This window comes from Carcharhinus amblyrhynchos, chromosome 10, assembly GCF_965287045.1.
Source record: "Carcharhinus amblyrhynchos chromosome 10, sCarAmb.v2.hapA, whole genome shotgun sequence".
Classification (NCBI taxonomy): Eukaryota; Metazoa; Chordata; class Chondrichthyes; order Carcharhiniformes; family Carcharhinidae; genus Carcharhinus; species Carcharhinus amblyrhynchos.
In genome coordinates this window covers 72,783,350-72,800,983 of record NC_137333.1, presented here as the reverse complement: position 1 = coordinate 72,800,983, position 17,634 = coordinate 72,783,350, and the positions used below count along the sequence as shown (strand labels likewise).

At 41.6% G+C, this 17,634-nt stretch overlaps 1 protein-coding gene across 5 annotated transcripts in view; it reads right to left on the bottom strand.

Moving 5' to 3' along the window:
- Nucleotides 1–17,634, bottom strand: part of sgcg (sarcoglycan, gamma) — a 599,427-nt gene that overhangs the window by 208,492 nt on the left and 373,301 nt on the right. The window lies entirely within an intron of this gene.

Below are 17,634 nucleotides of genomic sequence, written 5' to 3'. Positions count from 1 at the left end.
ATGTTCCAGAAACTGATAGCAATTTCAGAATTACATCCGAGAGGAGAGCTGGCAGAAGCTCGTCATTATATATTCTGAATGTAGTTAAGTGTCTTGATGGTGCCATGGTTATTTAAATTACTGAACTCTGCAGTCACCTTTCTGTACCATTACACACCAGAATAATGAAAATCCTGTGTGGAACCACAACACTAAGAAGCAACCCACAAGAAAAGATTTACCAAACACTTCAGTCTCACGTTTCAATAGTTCTTTACTCCAGCACTTAATAATTTCTGAAACAGTAGAGCTCATTTTAACTCGGAGATGTGATGGCTAAAGAAAGTGGCAAAGTCTCCAGATCCTGGACTGTGAGGCCTGGGTGATTTAGACATAGGACCACATTTGCATACCCCACCTAGTCCAAAGAAATAATATTAGGGCGATGTTAAAAACCGGCATTCCACTTGATCCTGTGGATTCCTCACCCAGTGAGTGACTGTTTGTAAAACTGTTCATAGAACTGTAAAATCCTTATAGTGCAGAAGGAGGCCATTGAGCCCATTGAGTCTGCACCAACTCTCTGAAAGAACATATTGCTCAGGGTCACCCCGTGCCCCCACCGCCCGCATATTCTTGCAACCCCGTGCATTTACTGTGACTAATCCACCTAACCTATACATCTTTCAACACTACAGGACAATTTACCGCAGCCAATCTGCCTAACCCGCACATCTTTGGACTGTGAGAGGAAACCCATGCAGACACAGGGAGAATGTGCCAGCTCCACACAGATAGATAGCCAAGGCTGGAATTGAACTCGAGTCCCTGGCACTGTGAAATAGCAGTGCTAACCACTGTGCCACCATGCCATTTGATAGTACAGAACTTGAGACATGCTGTCAAAGATTTTCATCTTGCACTCATCAGAAAAACTGCAGGAATTCTAAATTTCAATGGGGCAATATTTTATACTCAGGAGAAAATGATGCTGATTGGTTGCCAAGTCAGCTCTGGCATGGAGAATACACCAGGAAACTACTGTTCCCATAGTTAGGTTTAATTTTAAAAAGACACAATGCCTGGACGTGTTCCTTTTGCCTGCAGAGGACAGGTCCAAGCATATCACCTACATTCTAGCAAATGTAAGTGACCTACTTTGAAACATTTCCCTGGAAGGTTTATTGTAGGGCTTCTTTCACCTTGAGGAGAATGGGCAAATATATGTCATTACACTCTTTTAATAATATTTTTACATAGCAAACTCTATCTACACAATGAGGTTACCAAAAATTTGTTTGCATGAAAATGATTTTATTTTATCTGGCAGATTTTTAGCAGTCATCGCACACTTCAGTTGAGTCACTTCTGTTATATTAAAATTCTTGGAGACTTCTACTCCAAATCACATGACACTCTTATAGAAATAGATATTACATAAATTGAACTTTTCTCAGATCAGGAAGACTTTAGAACTCAACACCTACAAAGCCACACGTGAATTATGGAGAGCTATCTCTTGAATGGGATAAAATCAGTATCCCAGTGCTTCCCTTTCCGTATCCCAATTACACCACATATCAACATTTAAACACTGACTAATTTGACATTTATAAAAAATATTTCAAGTCCACTCAAACGGTTGAACATTGTTACAGCAATCTCATAAGATTAATAAGTATGCAAATGAAGTTGTCAATGTGCCATCTGTGTTTAAAGCTATGGCCCACATTGGAAATACATTAATAAATTATGGTCAATCCATCGTGTGTTAGTAAAATCAAGGCCTTTGTTCTATGTCAATCATTCAATAGCTCCCAGCACGTTTCCTTTCAGTTCTTTACATCTGACAATCATCTCAGAGAAGAAATTGCAAAGTTAAATTTATTTTTCTTCTTCTAATTTTCTCCCCTCCTTTCATGTGGGTACTCATGCACTCAAGAGTAGAGTTCCACAGGCTCTTTCCTCTAATGTCACTGAGATTATTTCTGTGTGTGAGTGCAGACACTCTGATTGTGCAACCTGCACCCTGATACTGTTTGTACTCAGTGCCCACTCTCCTACAAAAGTACCTGGACTGATTTTTTTCCCTCCTGCAGCTCATTACCTAACAAATAATACCAGGGCTACCTCTTAAGAAAACCCACCAATACCTCGACTTTCTCAGGAGACTAAGGAAATTCAACATGCCCACTATGACTTTCACCAAATTTTAACCAATGCATCGCAGAAAGCATTCTTTCTGAATGCATTGCAGCTTGATATGGCTCCAGTTCTGACCAGGACCACAAGAAACTACAAAGGGTTGTGAAAGTAGCCCATTCCATCATTCAAACCAATTTCCCATCCATTGACTGTGTCTACACTTCTGGCTGCCTTGGGAAAGCAGCCAGCATAATCAAGGATCCCATGAACCCCGGACATTGTCTCTTCCACTTTCTTCCGCCAGGAAAAAGATACAAAAGTCTGAGATCACATACCAACTGACTCAAGAACAGCTTCTTTCTTGCTGCCATCAGACTTTTAAATGAACCTACCTTGCATTAAGTTGATCCTTCTCAATACCCTAGCTATAACTGTAACACGGCATTCTGCACTCTTTTGTTTCCTTCTCTACGTATGGCATGCTTTGGTTGTATAGCACGCAAAAGCAATATTTTTTACTGTATTTCAATACATGTGACAATAATAATCAAATCAAATTTTCCTCCGTCATGAATCAATTTGACTTAATTTCTCAATTTGGGAACCATTCCTTTAAATTGAAAAATAGTGCATTTCACTTTGCTATTTAAGAAAGTTGACAGAAGAAAACCAGGGAGTATTCCAGACAAGTTAGCCTAACATCTGTTGTTGGAAAATGACTACAGTCTATAATTAATGATACTGACCAAACACCTTGAAATGTTTCAGCTGAGCAGAGAGAGCCAGTATAAATTTGCAAGGAGTGGCTCTTGCCTAATGAACTTGATCAAACTTTTTTTGAAGAACTAACTAAAGTAGTCGCTCTTCAAAAAATGTCTATGGATGTTATTTGTATGAGCTTGGAGAAGGCCTTTCAGAAAGCTCCTCATAAGGGACTGTTTGCTTTCAATTTCAAGAGTCTCAACTTTAGTTATATATTAGCCTGGTTAAGAAATTGGCTAAGTGGCCGGAGACAGAGTTTAGGGATAATGAGCAGTATGTGACAACTGGTGTCCCGAAAGGATCTATGTCATGATCTTAACTACTCACCATATTTATTAATGACTTAGGTGATGGGATAGAAAGCCACATACCCAAGATTGTCGATGATACAAAAATCAATGGCATTGTAAATAGTGTAAACTAAGCATAACATTACAAAGTCATATTAATGGATTAAATGAATGAGCAAATGGATTATATGGAGGCAAATATGAGGTAATCCATTTTGAACTTCATAAGAATAGAAGCGAGTACATTTGAAACAGTGAGAAGTTTAATAAAAATAGTGGTGGTCCAAAGAAACAAGGGTCTCTATGTGAAGGTCAATAACATGACATGAACAGGTACAGAAAAGAATCAAAAGGCTAATGGAATGATAACTATTAGATCGAGAAGACTAGAATACAATGAAGTGGAGGTCATGTTTCAGCTATTAAAGCCCTGGTCAGATCACACCTTGATGATTGTGAACAGCTCTGGACACTACACTTTAAGATAATGCATTGGCCTTGGAGCAAATGCAGTGTAGTATTACCAGAAGGACAACTGGAGCCAAGAGTTAAATTATAAGGACAGATTATAAAAAGTAATGGTGTATTCCCAGGAATTTAGAAGGTTAAGGTGTGCTTTGATCAGAATTATCTGATTATTTGATTGGAAGATATTAAGAGAAACAAATCCGGTAGAGAGAGAGAGAGAAATTATTTCCATTGGCTGAGGAGCTTATTAGGCCCAGACCTACCAGGAGTGAAATTAAGAAACAATTCTATGCACCAGGATAGTTTAATTTTGACACTCTTCTGCAAACAGCACTTGCTATTTTTCAGGTGTTAATATTAACACAGATATCGGTAGATTATTGTGAAGCAGAAATATTAAAAGGTATGAAGCAAAAGCAGATAGTTAGTATAGATTTAGATCAGCCATGATGTCACTGAATGGCTATTTCTGAATTCTGTTATTTTCTCACCAGATATACTGAACAATCTGTGATCAGGGTAGGTCTTGCTAAGACTGGTAAGTGGAACATGCGTCCATTATTTGTACCCAGTGATTGAAACAAGCAATCCCAGGTCAAAGACAGTATAGATGAGCTGAGAATTAAATTTCTTTACATTCATCAACATTGTTGTGGAGAATTCCGTTTGAAATACTTCAATATTTTCATGGTTAAGCATTCAATTATCTTTGGAGCTTAACCTATATAGAATCACAGAATCCCTGCAGTGCAGAAAGAGGCCATCCAGCCCATTGAGTCTGTGCTGACAATAATCCCACCCAGACCCTATCCAGTAACCCCACATATTTACCCTGTCCCCTAACACTAAGGGCAATTTATTGTGGCCAATCCACTTAACCTGCACATCTTTGGAGTGTGGGAGGAAACCAGAGCATCCAGAAGAATCCCATGCAGGCACAGGGAGGACAAACTCCACACGGTCACTTGATGCCAGAATCGAACCTGAGTCCCTGGTACTGTGAGGCAGCAGTGCTAACCACTGTGCCACTGTGTCGGGGATTACTAGTCCCCTGCTGTCACCTGGAATCTCGATGTGGAGATGCCGGTGTTGGACTGGGGTAAACACAGGAAGAAGTCTCACAACACCAGGTTAAAGGCCAACCAGTTTATTTGATAGTAAACCCACAAGCTTTCGGAGTTTGCCCCTTCGTCAGGTGAGTGAAGAGTTCTGGTCTCAGACAGAGCATGTAACAGCACACACAGTTTACAGAATACTGATTAGAATGCGAATCTTCACAGCTAACCTGCTATTCAAGTCTTAAAGATGCAGACAATGTGAGTGGAGAGAGCATTAGGCATAGCTTAAAGAGATGTGTATTGTCTCCAGACAGTACAGTAAGTGAGGTTTTGCGAACCCAGGCAAGTCACGGGGGTTACAGATGGTGCGACATGAACTCAAGATCCCAGTTGAGGCCATCCTCATGTTTGCGGAACTTGGCTATCAGTCTCTGCTCAGTGACTCCGCGCTGTCATGTGTCGTGAAGGCCACCTTGGAGAATGCTTACCCGAAGGTCAGAGGCTGAATGCCCGTGACCGCTGAAGTGTTCATCAACCTGGAGAAATTGGGCAAAACTGTTCCCTTCCTGTTGTTCAAAGATTATTGACAGCGCAGAATCGCTGAGCAGAGACTGATAGCCAAATTCCGCACACGTGTGGACAGCCTCAACTGGGATCTTGGGTTCATGTCGCACTATCTGTAACTCCCATGACTTGCCTGGGTTTGCAAAACCTCACTTACTGTGCTGTCTGGAGACAATACACATCTCTTTAAGCTATGCCTAATGCTCTCTCCACTCACATTGTCTGCATCTTTAAGACTTGAATAGCAGGTTAGCTGTAAAGATTCGCATTCTAATCAGTACTCTGTAAACTGTGTGTGCTGTTACATGCTCTGTCTGAGACCAGAACTCTTCACTCACCTGACGAAGGGGCAAACCCCGAAAGTTTGTGGGTTTACTATCAAATAAACTGGTTGGACTTTAACCTGGTGTTGTGAGACTTCTTACCTGGAATCTCCACAGGGATCCTCTCGATTTAGTCTCTGGCTATTTCTTGCTTTCCGCAACCTTTTCTCTCCTAAAATGGGCAATAGCGAAACAGGCTATTTAAAGCCTCTTTAAGGCTTCATATGTTACAAGTACTTTCAATTGTATCAGGAAGAGAGTAAGACAATTGAAATATGATTTAGGTATGACAACAGTAGAGCATGAGGTTCAGGCAATTTAAACATCATAGCACGTATCATTGCTCCAGGCAATTGTTCCGAAGGATAAAAAACATAGAATATAAAAGCATCGCTTGTACTACTGCAGGCTTTATGTTTATTACCCCGAGATTTAACAATTCCAATGCTCTCTATGGCGTCTGCCATTCTCCATCAGAGAGCTGAAGGTGATTGTCCCTGACATCAAGACAGGATTTGACTGAGTATGGCAGCAATGAGCCCTAGCAAAACTAGACTCATTGGGAATCGGGGAAAACCCTCTGCTAGTTGAAGGTCAATCATCTCAGTTCCAAGACATCATTTCTGGAGTTCCTCAAGCTCAGCCTTCTTCAGCTGCTTCATCAATGACCTTCCTTCCACCGTAAGGTCAGAAGTGGGGATGTTCCCCCAATGACTGCACAAGGTTCAACACCATCTACGACTCTGCAGATATTGAAGCAGTTCATGCCCAAATGCAGAAGGATCTGGATAATCTCAAGCCTTGGGCTGACAAGTAGCAAATAACTTTTGTTATGAACAAGTGCGAGGCAATGATGATCTCCAATAAGAGAGAATCTAATCATTGCCCCTTGACATTCAATGGCCTTACCTTTACCGAATCCCCCACTATCAACATCCTCGAGGTTACCATTGACCAGAAGCTGAACTGGACTGTCATATAAATACTGTAGCTACAAGAATTGGTCAGAGGCTGGGAATCCTGCACAAGTAACTCACCAACTAATTTTCCAAAGCCTCTCCACTGTCAACATGGCAGAAGGCAGGGCCATGATGGAATAGTCTGCCTTTGCCTGGATGACTGCAGCTGAAATGACACTCAAGAAGCTCAACACTATCCAGGAGTAGCCTACTTGATCGGTACCTGTTCCACAAAAGTTCACTCCCGCTACCACCAACAAACAGCAGCAGAAGTGTATACTCTGTGCATATAAGATGCACTGTAGCAACTCTCCAAAGGTCCTTAGGCAGCATCTTCCAAACCTATGACCACAACCAACTAGAAGGACAAGAGTAGGAGATACTTGGGAAGACCACCACCTCGAGATTCCCGTCCAAGTCACTCAGCATCCTGACTTAGAAATATGTCGCTGTCCTTTCATGGTCGCTGGGTCAACATCGTGGAACTCCCACTCTAACAGCACTGTGGGTGTACCTACACTTCAGGGACAGCAGCTGTTCAAGAAGGCAGCTCACCGCTACTTTCTAGAGGGTAACCAGGGATAAGCAAAAAAGGCTGGCCTCGCCAGCAGTGCCTACACCCTGTAAATGAATTTTTAAAAGTGGGCTTTATCTTGCTCAAACATCTATTGCACGTATTCTGACCTGCATCTAAATCAGCTTGGTCTTCACCATGTTGCATTGGCTGTCCATTCTCCAATTCCTCACATTTATATTCCTCATCTTCCCCCAACAACTCCCTATACACCCCCCATATTCAGCTGTATACTACCAAAATTCTCAGAGCTGTGACAAACTCTGTACATTGCAAAAGCTTGTGCTTGTGAGTTATCCCTTTCAATTTAAAGTGAAACTAGAAAGATCTGGAACTAGATGTAATTGGAATTCCTGACTATTAGGTTATCTGACCTCATCTGAGAAGTTAAACTCCGGCTGAGGTTGCTGGGTGGATGAAAGTTTTTTTTAAAGAAGGCTAAAAAAAGTTAATAGGATGATACTGTACTTTTGTTTGTTTGTTTGTTGGTAAATAGGTAAGATGAGAAAGAGAGTTGCAAGGGTCTTTTTGATTGCAGTGAGTACTTTACCTCTTTCATCACAGAATATTAGGAGATATTTGTTGATTCAGTACAAACATGACATAAATTTATCTGTGTTGGGTGAGTATATGCAAGATTGCAATTCAAATTAGTGCATGTGGCTAAAAGAGTGTCCATTTGGCCACAAATGTGAAGAGTCAATGATCACTACTGACCAACTTTGTCCCATTCGAAAAGCAACACAACCTTCTTGTTTCACAGAGTGAGGAGTTTTTAAGTATCTTATGTTGACTTTCAAGTCTTTGATACTGTACTGGCTGGTTATTTATCACAGCTGATAATAGATTGTGCTCACACAATGTTTTCTGCTCACTGTTTAAAACCGCAAGAACCTGGCTTATTTGGAATGAAGAATCGAAGGCTTCTCTCCCTCTCTGGACACATTCAGTATCAATAATGTACTTTCAAAATGCAGAAGTTGTCTTGTAACTTATTTTAAGTCAAAGTAACCTCTGCTGAGGCAGATATCCAGTCAGTAGCTCCTCGAAAGCTAAAGGTTAATTGCAGAGTAGGCATGTAGTGATAGGTTCCCTGAATAGTATTTTTGCTTGTGCATGATCAAGGATGAACCGTGATAACATAACATTCCAGTAATTAATCCTTGTACAGTAATCCTGAAACATTTAAATTTTCATTATTACGCATTTGGTTCTGGTTCAAAGTCAGATTGACCTCCATTGATATTGTTTGTTGCTGAATTAAAAGGCAAGGCATATTTGTTCTTACTGGATATCTCACTTTACATATCAAGAATACTTACAACATGTGTATGGATCAAATAAAATTCAATTCATACAATGCAAAATTAATTTTTAACATTGTGGTTGCAGTTGTGCACTGGATTTTTAAAATCAATTTGAAATATTTTTAATGAGATTTGCCAACAAGTTTGAAGAGTAAGAAATGGGAAAAGATACCTTTTCTCAAAGGACAAGAGGAAAGTTGTCTGAAAAGTGATCATTTGACATAAGCATTGATCCCACCCAGCACAACCCAGGTGCAATTTTATGGTGGGGCGGACCATCCTTGGAAAGGAAACTCTCCCATGACCCAATTGAAACCGAGTGGTTTCATGCTGGGTTCAATGATCTTTCTTCATTTAGCTTCAAAACAATTTAGAAATATTGATAAACATTTTCTGTCTTATCTTCTGGAGGATGTTGTCTGCCATTTGTGGCTAGTCAAGAAACAGGCAGGGCATAAGCATGCAGGATGGATGGTGAGAGGGAGTGCCATCTCAGGGTTTTCCTGGTCTCACTACGACAGACCAGTTACTCAATCATGGTCACGGTAAACTGGCTCCAAGTCCACTGTTTAAAAATGACTTCATTAAGTGGCCAGTAGGGTTCCTCTCTCAGCTGAAGTTGATTGTCCAAAGTGATTAAATCTAATGGTTTGGTCCACATGCAGCTAAATACATAGGTTATGTCTGGATGTTTTATGAATGGTTTAGAACATAAGAACTAGGAGCAGAAGTAGGCTATCTGGCCCCTCGAGCCTGCTCTGCCATTCAATAAGATCATGGCCGATCTTTTCGTGGACTCAGCTCCACATATCTGCCCGCTCATCATAACACTTAATTCCTTTACTGTTCAAAAATATATCGATCCATGCTTTATAAACATTTAATGAGGTAGCCTGAACTGCTTCACTGGGCAGGGAATTCTACAGATTTTCAACCCTTTGTGTGAAGAAGTTCCTCCTCAACTCACTCCTAAATCTGCTCCTCCTTATTTTGAGGCTATGCCCCCTAGTTCTAGTTTCACCTGCCAATGGAAACAACTTCCCTGCTTCTATCTTATCTATTCCCTTCATAACCTTATATGTTTCTATAAGATGTCCCCTCATTCTCTGAATTCCAACAAGTATAGCCCCAGTCTACTCAGTGTCTCCTCATAAGCCAATCCTCTCAACTCCGGAATCAATCTAGTGAATCTCCTCTGCACCCCCTCCAATGACAATATATCCTTTCTCAAGTAAGGAGACCAAAAATGTACACTCTAGGTGTGGTCTCACCAGCACCTTATACAGCTGCAACATTACCTCGCTGTTTTTAAACTCCATCCCTCTAGCAACAAAGGACAAAATTCCATTTGCCTTCTTAATTACCTGCTGCACCTGAAAAGTAACTCCTTGTAATTCTTGCACAAGGACACACAGGTCCCTCTACACAGCAGCATGCTGCAATTTTTTACCATTTAAATAATAGTCCATTTTGCTGTTATTCCAAACAAAATGGATGACCTCACATTTACCAAAATTGCACTCTAACTGCCAGAGCCTTGCCCACTCACTTGGACTATCTATATCCCTTTGCTGATTTTCAGCATCCTCTGCACACTTTGCTCTGCCACTCGTGTTAGTGTCATCTGCAAATTTTGAACACTACACTTGGTCCCTAACTCCAAATCATCTTTGTAAATTGTAAACAATTGCGGTTCCAATACTGATCCCTGCAGCACAGCATTAGCCATTGATCGCCAACCAGAAAAACACCCATTTACCCCCACTTTTTGCTTTTTGTTAGTTAACCAATCCTCTACCCATGCTCATCCATTACCCATAACACTGTGCACCTTTATCTTATGCAGCAACCTTTGACGCGGCATCTTGTCAAATGCCTTCTGGAAATCCAGATACACCAATCCACAGATTCCCCATTGTCCACTGCACATGTAATGTTCTCAAAGAATTCCACCAAATTAGTCAAACATGACCTGCCCTTCATGAACCCATGCTGCATCTTACCAAGGGGACAATTTATACCCAGATGTCTCACTATTTCTTCCTTGATGATAGATTCAAGCATTTTCCCTACTACAGAAGTTAAGCTAACCGGCCTATAGTTTGTCTACCTCCTTTTTTAAACAGTGGTGTCACATTTGCTGTTTTCCAATCTGCGGGAACTACCCCAGAGTCCAGCGAATTTTGTTAAATTACCACTAGTGGATTTGCTATTTCCCCTGCCATCTGTTCTAGTACCCTGGGGTACATTCCAAGAGGGCCAGGAGACTTGTCTACCTTTAGCCCCATTAGCTTGCCCGACACTACCTCTTTCGTGATGATAGTTTCTAGGTCCTCACCTGCCATAGCCTTCCTGTCATCAATTTTTGGCAAGTTATCTGTGTCTTCCACTGTGAAGACCGACACAAAATACCTATTCAATTCCTCAGCCATTTTCTCATTTCCAGTTATTACATTCCTCTTCTCATCCTTTAAAGGACCAATGTTTACTTTAGCCACTCTTTTTCATTTTATATATTTATAGAGACTTTTGCTATTTGTTTTTAATATTCTGAGCTAGTTTACTCTCATAATCCATTTTACTTTTCTTTGTTGCTTTTTTCGTGGCTTTCTATTGACCGAAAAAGATTTCCCAATCCCCTAGTTTCCCACTAATCTTTGCCACTTTGTATGCATTTTCTTTCAATTTGATACCCTCCTTAAATATCCATGGCTGATTATCTCTTTCTACAGTCCTTCCTTATCACTGGTAGATACTTTTGCTGAGCTCTGTGAAAAATCGCTTTGAAAGTCCTCCACTGTTCCTCAATTGTCCCACCATAAAGATTTTGCTCCCAGCCTACATTAGCCAACACCTCCCTCATCCCTTTGTAATTTCCTTTGTTTAAGCACAAGACGCTGGTATTGGATTTTACATTCTCACCCTCCATTTGTATTTTAAATTCAACCATACTGTGATCGCTTCTTCCAAGAGGATCCCTAACTGTAAGATCATTAATTAATTATTCCTGTCTCATTATACAGGACCAGATCTTGGATAGGTTGCTCCCTCGTAGGTTCCATTTCATACTGTTCAAGGAGGCTCTCAAGCTATATTCTATGAACTCCTTTTCAAAGCTGCCTTGACCAACCTGGTTTGACCAATTGACATGTAGATTAAAATCCTCCACAATAATTGTTGTATCAGTTTTACATGCATCAATTATTTCTTTGTTTACTTCTTGCCCCACCATGATGTTATTATTTTGTGGCCTATGGCTTACGCCTATCAGTGACTTTTTCTGCTCACTCTTCGTAATTTCCACCCAAATGGATTCAATTTTTTTTTCATAGAATCTATATCATCTCTCACTACTGCCCTGATGTCATTCCTAAATATCAGGACTTAACCACCTCCCTTGCCTTCCTGTCCATCTTTTTGAACACTCTGATACCCCTGGATATTTAACTCCCAGCCATGACCATCCGCAACCATGTCTCTGTAATGGCCACCAAATCATACTCATTCACGATGATTTGCGCCATCAACTCATTTATCTTGTTTCGAATGCTACGAACATCAGATAAAGTGCCCTTATGCTAGTTTTTGTAGCTTCTTTTTGAATTCTAATACCTCCATTAATAACATCTCCTGAGTTCTCTTTCCTTTTAACTTTTTCCTGATTTTTGATGTGGTTGGAACCTTCTCCCCACATGCTAATCTGCTGCTTTGCTTTCTAATAACCGTTATACTTCCTGTAGTTTTGCTCTTCCCTTCCCCCCAACTTGCTGGTTTAAATCCTTGTAAGCAGCCACTTTATCTTTTTCTCGAGAACACTGGTCCCAGCTTGATTCCAGTGAAGACCGTCAGTGCCAGAGGCCCAGGTTCAATTCTGTGTGAAGTTTGCACTTTCTCCCCGTGTCTGCATAAGTTTCCTTCGGGTGCTCCGGTTTCCTCCCACAGTCCAAAGGTATGCATGTTAGGTGGACTGGCCTTGCTAAATTGACCCTACTGTCAGGGGGATTAGCAGTGTAAATGTGAGTGGTTACAGGAATAGGATCCGGATGGGATTATTGTCAGTACCTACACAATGGACCGAATGGCCTCTTCTATACTATAGGGATTCTATGATTTATATAGAACTTGCTCCATCACATTCAACTGTAGGGTCTGAAGAACACTGAAGAAGTGCACGTGTGAGTAAAAAACACAGAAAGCTGCCAAATTAACCTGACCAAATTAAGGAGACATGAAAAAAGCTACCTCAGTTTCAGATTTATTCGACTGAAAGTAGAGGTGTACCTAGAATCATAGAATCGCTAAAGTGCAGAAGGAGGCCATTCAGCCTATCAGGGCTGCACTGACCATAATCCCACCCAGGCCCTAACCCCACGTATTTATCTTGCTAATTCCCCTGACACTGATGCTCAGTTTTTCATGGATAATCAACTTAATCCGCACATCTTTGGACAGTGGGAGGAAATTGGAGCGCTTGGAAGAAACCCATGCAGACATGGGGAGAATGTGCAAACTCTACGCAGTCACCTAAGGCCGGGATTGAACCCGGGTTCCTGACATTGTGACGGTAAGAAGTCTCACAACACAAGTTAAAGTCCAACAGGTTTATTTGGTAGCATAAGCTTTTGGAGCGCTGCCCCTTCATCAGGTGAGTGTCCACTGTTGGACCTCACCTGATGGACTTTACCCTGGTGTTGTGAGACTTCTTACTGTGCCTACCCCAGTCCAACACTGGCATCTCCACATCCTGGCGCTGTGAGGCAGCAGTGCTAAAATAATATGCCACCGTACCTCAGTCCAGTATGCAATTTATGGACAAGGGTTATCCAATGAACCTTTGAAACCCTCCAAATTACAGACACATTTAATTACCAAACATGAAAGGTAACAGAGATATTTGTTATTCGTAATTGTATTATGTTGATGTCGGAGTATAAGCTGACAGATGAAGTCTCGAAAATACCTCCAAAATAGAGGTGGACTTAAACATGGAGTATATAAATCAACCACTGAAGTGGATATGAGTACTCGCCACCTTTGTCATTGGCTACATGGAGTGGGTGGGTCTTAAACGCTCACAAATCTTCTCAACACAGCCCGTATTTTTTGCTTGATGTCTTGCATCCAGTTATAAGGCACTGGTAAGTAAAATCCATTTGTAGGGGCTGAAAGATTGAGGTCAAGCATATATAAAACATAATTTTTGGGACCAAGTAAAATGTGGCTGTTGTATAAGCTGGGTCAACTCACAGACTCCGATCTACAGGAACACAATCTTATACAGAAAATATACTTGCGTTATAGGGGGACTGTGGAATTTTTATATCATGAGAAGGGGGCCTCAAAAGCAAAAAAGGTTCAGGTGCCTTCCAGTAACTCACATTGTAAACTTTAGCTTGCCTTTCTTTCTAATATTTACAGATCTGCAAGGATTCTAACACTTTTTTCTGCTATTTGGATTTCAAAATCTGTCATTCAACTGGAAGCAAACATCAATTTATCTTCACATTTAAAAAATTATTTGAACATCTAAACATAGAACAAAACGGCTTCGAAACAAAGTAGAAAGTGGTGCCAGCAATAATAGTGTTGATTCTGTTAACCATACTGCTTATTGGAGTATCCTTCAATTTTGCACCCTTAGAAATTTGCCCCCATCCTGTGCCTACTCCATGATTACATGCAAGTCATGATTCTCAGCAATGGAACCATCCAGCTCAGTAAAGATTGAAGTCAAACAAGGCTGGGTGCCATTGCATCAATACGCTTCTCCATCTTCCTTGCTGCAATGTTACACCACACCTCCAATATGTTACTAATGAACATGGAGACAATTTACAGAACAGGTGGGTAAGTGTTCAACCTATGTCACCATAAATCAAAAACAGAAATCACCCAGCTTCACTCACTGCGGACTGAGTGACCACTTTGTAGAACAGCCACGTTTAGTCATTTGAATTTTTCACCTTGCTCCCATGCTGAGCTGTCAGTCCTCCCTTTGCTGCAGTGCTCCAGTGAAGCTCAATGTAAACTCAAGGAACATCTTTGCACTTTTATTCATTCATGGGATGTGGGCATCACTGGCTAGGTTACCCTTTATTGCCCATTCCTAATTGCCCTTGTAAAGGTGGTGATGAGTTGCCTTTTTGAATCACAGCAGTCCCTGAGGTGTAGGTACACCCACAGTGCTGTTACAGAGGGAGTTCCAGAATCTTGATCCAGTGAAGAAACAGCGACATACTTCTAAGTTTGGATGGTGAGGGACTTGGAGGGGAATTTCCAGATGGTGGTGTTCCCAAGTGTCAGCTGTCCTTGTGTTTCTAGATGGTAAAAGTCATGGGTTTGGAAGGTGCTGATGAAGGAACCTTGGTGAGTTCCTGCATTGCACCTTCTAGATGCTGCAGGCTCTTACCACTGATTGTCAATGGTGGAGGGAGTAAAAAATGGGGTGCCAGTCAATTGGCTGCTTTGTCTTGGATTGTGTTGAGCTTCTTGAGTGTTGATGGAGATGCACTCATCCAAGCAAGGGGAGAGTATTCCATAATACTCCTGACTGGTGTCTTATAGATTGTGGAAAGACTTTGGGCAGTCAGGAGGTGAGAGATTCACCACAAGACTCCCAGTGTCTTTTTCTGGTAGCCACAATATTTATACGGCTAGTCCAATTCAGTTTCTGGTCAATGGTAACTCCCCTAGGATGTTGGTAGTGGAGAATTCAGTGATGGTAATGCCATTGAATGTCAAGGAGCCATGGTTAGATTCTCTCTTGTTGAAGATGAACATTGCCTGATACTTGTGTGGCACAAATGTTACTTGCCACTATTCAGCCCAAGCCTGGATATTGTCTGGGTCTGGCTGTATTTAGATATGGACTGCTTCATTATCTGCGGAGTTGAGAATGGTGCTGAAAATTGTGCAATCATTGAACATCCCCACTTCTGACTTTATGATGGAAGGAAGGTCTGCCCCCTCCCTCCAACCTGCTGCCATTTCCAATTAATTCCAGTTTTGTCAGGACTCCTTGATGCCACACTTCATCGAATGCTGCCTTGATGTCAAGGACAGTCACTGTCAGCTCATCTCTGCAGTTCAGCTCTCTTGTCCCTATTTGAGCCAAGTCTGTAATGAGGTCAAGATCAGAGTGGCCTTGACAGAATCCAAGCTGAGTGTCAATGAGCAGGTCACTGCTACGCAAATGTTACTTGCTGGAACTATGGATGACCACTTCCATCACTTCACTGATGATTGAAAGCAGACTGATGGAGCGATATTTAGCTGGATGGATTTTGTGTACAGGACATACCTGGGCAATTTTCCACATTGCTAGGTAGATACCAATGTTGTAGCTGTACTGGAACAGCTTGGCAAGGGGCATGGCCAGGTTCTGGTGCATGAGTTTTCAATATCTTTACTGGAAAGTTGTCAAGGTTCACAGTCTTTGCAATATTCAATGCCTTCATCTGTTTCTTAATACCACATGGAGTGAATCAAATTGGTTGAAGACTGACATTTATGGTGCTGGGGTCCTCTGGAGAAGGTCAAGAATAATTATTCATTTGGCACTGCTGGCTGAAGTTTGTTCTGAATGCTTCAGCTTTAACCTTTGCACTGATGTGCTGGGCTCCTCCATCATTGAGGATGGTGATATTGTGGAGCCTCCTTCAATAGTGAGTTGTTCAGCTGTCCACCACCATTCATGGCTGGATGTGGCAGCACTGCAGAGCTTAGATCTGATCCATTGATTGTGGAATTGCTTAGCTCTGTTTATCACTTGCTGCTTATGCTTTTTGGCACACATGTAGGCAAAAGTATGTTGCAGCTTCACCAGCTGGACACCTCACTTTTATGTTTGCCTGGTGTTGCTCCTGGCATGCCCCATTGAACCAGGGTAATCCCCTGGTTTGATAGTAATGGTAGTTGGGGATATGCCAGGCCATAATGTTACACATTGCGGTTGAATACAATTCTGCTGCTGCAGAAGTCCTACAGCTCCTCATGGATACTCAGTCTTGAGTTACTAGATCTGTTCGAAATCTATCCCATTTAGCATGGTGGTAGTGCCACACAACATGATGAAGGGCATCCTCAATGTGAAGATGCGATTTTGTCTTCACAAAGGCTGTGTGGTGGTCGCTCATATCAATAATGTCATGGACAGAAGCATCTGTGGCAGACAGGTTGGTGAGGATGAGTTCATGTATGTGTTTCCCTCTTGTTGGTTCCCTCATCACCTGCTGCAGACCCAGTCTGGCAGCTAGATACTTTAGGATTTGACCAGTTTGGTCAGTAGTGGAGCTACAGAGCCATTCTTTGTGATGGACATTGAAGACCAATTATACCCATAGTGTGTTCTGTGTCCTTGCCATGCACCAGGGCTTCCTCCAAGTGGTGTTCAACATGGGGGAATAAGGATTTGGGGTGGGGGGAGGGAATGGGGTGGGTAAAATGGCACGTGATAATCAGCAGCAGATTCTCTCGTCCATGGTTGACCTGATGCCATGTGGTCCAGAGTCAATGTCGAGGACTCCCAGGGCAACAACCTCCCGACTGTATTTCACCATGTTGCCACCTCTGCTTGGTCTGTCCTGCTGGTGGAATAGGGCATATCCAGGGATAGTGATAGTGGTTAACTCATCACCTACCTCAGAATGCATTGAAACAGAGTGGAAGCAAATCATCCTCAATCCAGGAGGACTTCCCAGGAAGAAACTAACAGAATCCTCACATAAAGGCACATATAGGATGCAAATAAAATGGAGCATGCCAGATATTTTACAACGCTCAGATAGCCTATCATAGTGCAGGTATTGATTCTACAGTGAGCTGATGGTTATTTGACCACATGCCTTTCATCTGAACACTGATGGAATAGTTTAATAATGTTTTATCCAGACAGGTATTATAATTTATAAAGCCAAACACTGATCCAAAATAACTATCATTTATATTGTAATTTACATCAATCACCGAGTGCTTGAGAATGCCAGTTTATTGGCATTCCCATTAATGATGCTGGCAAAAGGCAATTGCAAATGCAATCTCATCTATCATCAGCCCATCAATATGAAATCATTCAGGTAAATACAAATGATTCATTCTTTGCTGTTTTTCTAATGAATTGCAGCTTCTCAGTGATCATGTTCCTGTATTTTGACCTCCTCTTGGGAAATAAGGAAGGGCAGGTGACAGAAGTGTTAGTGAGAGGTCA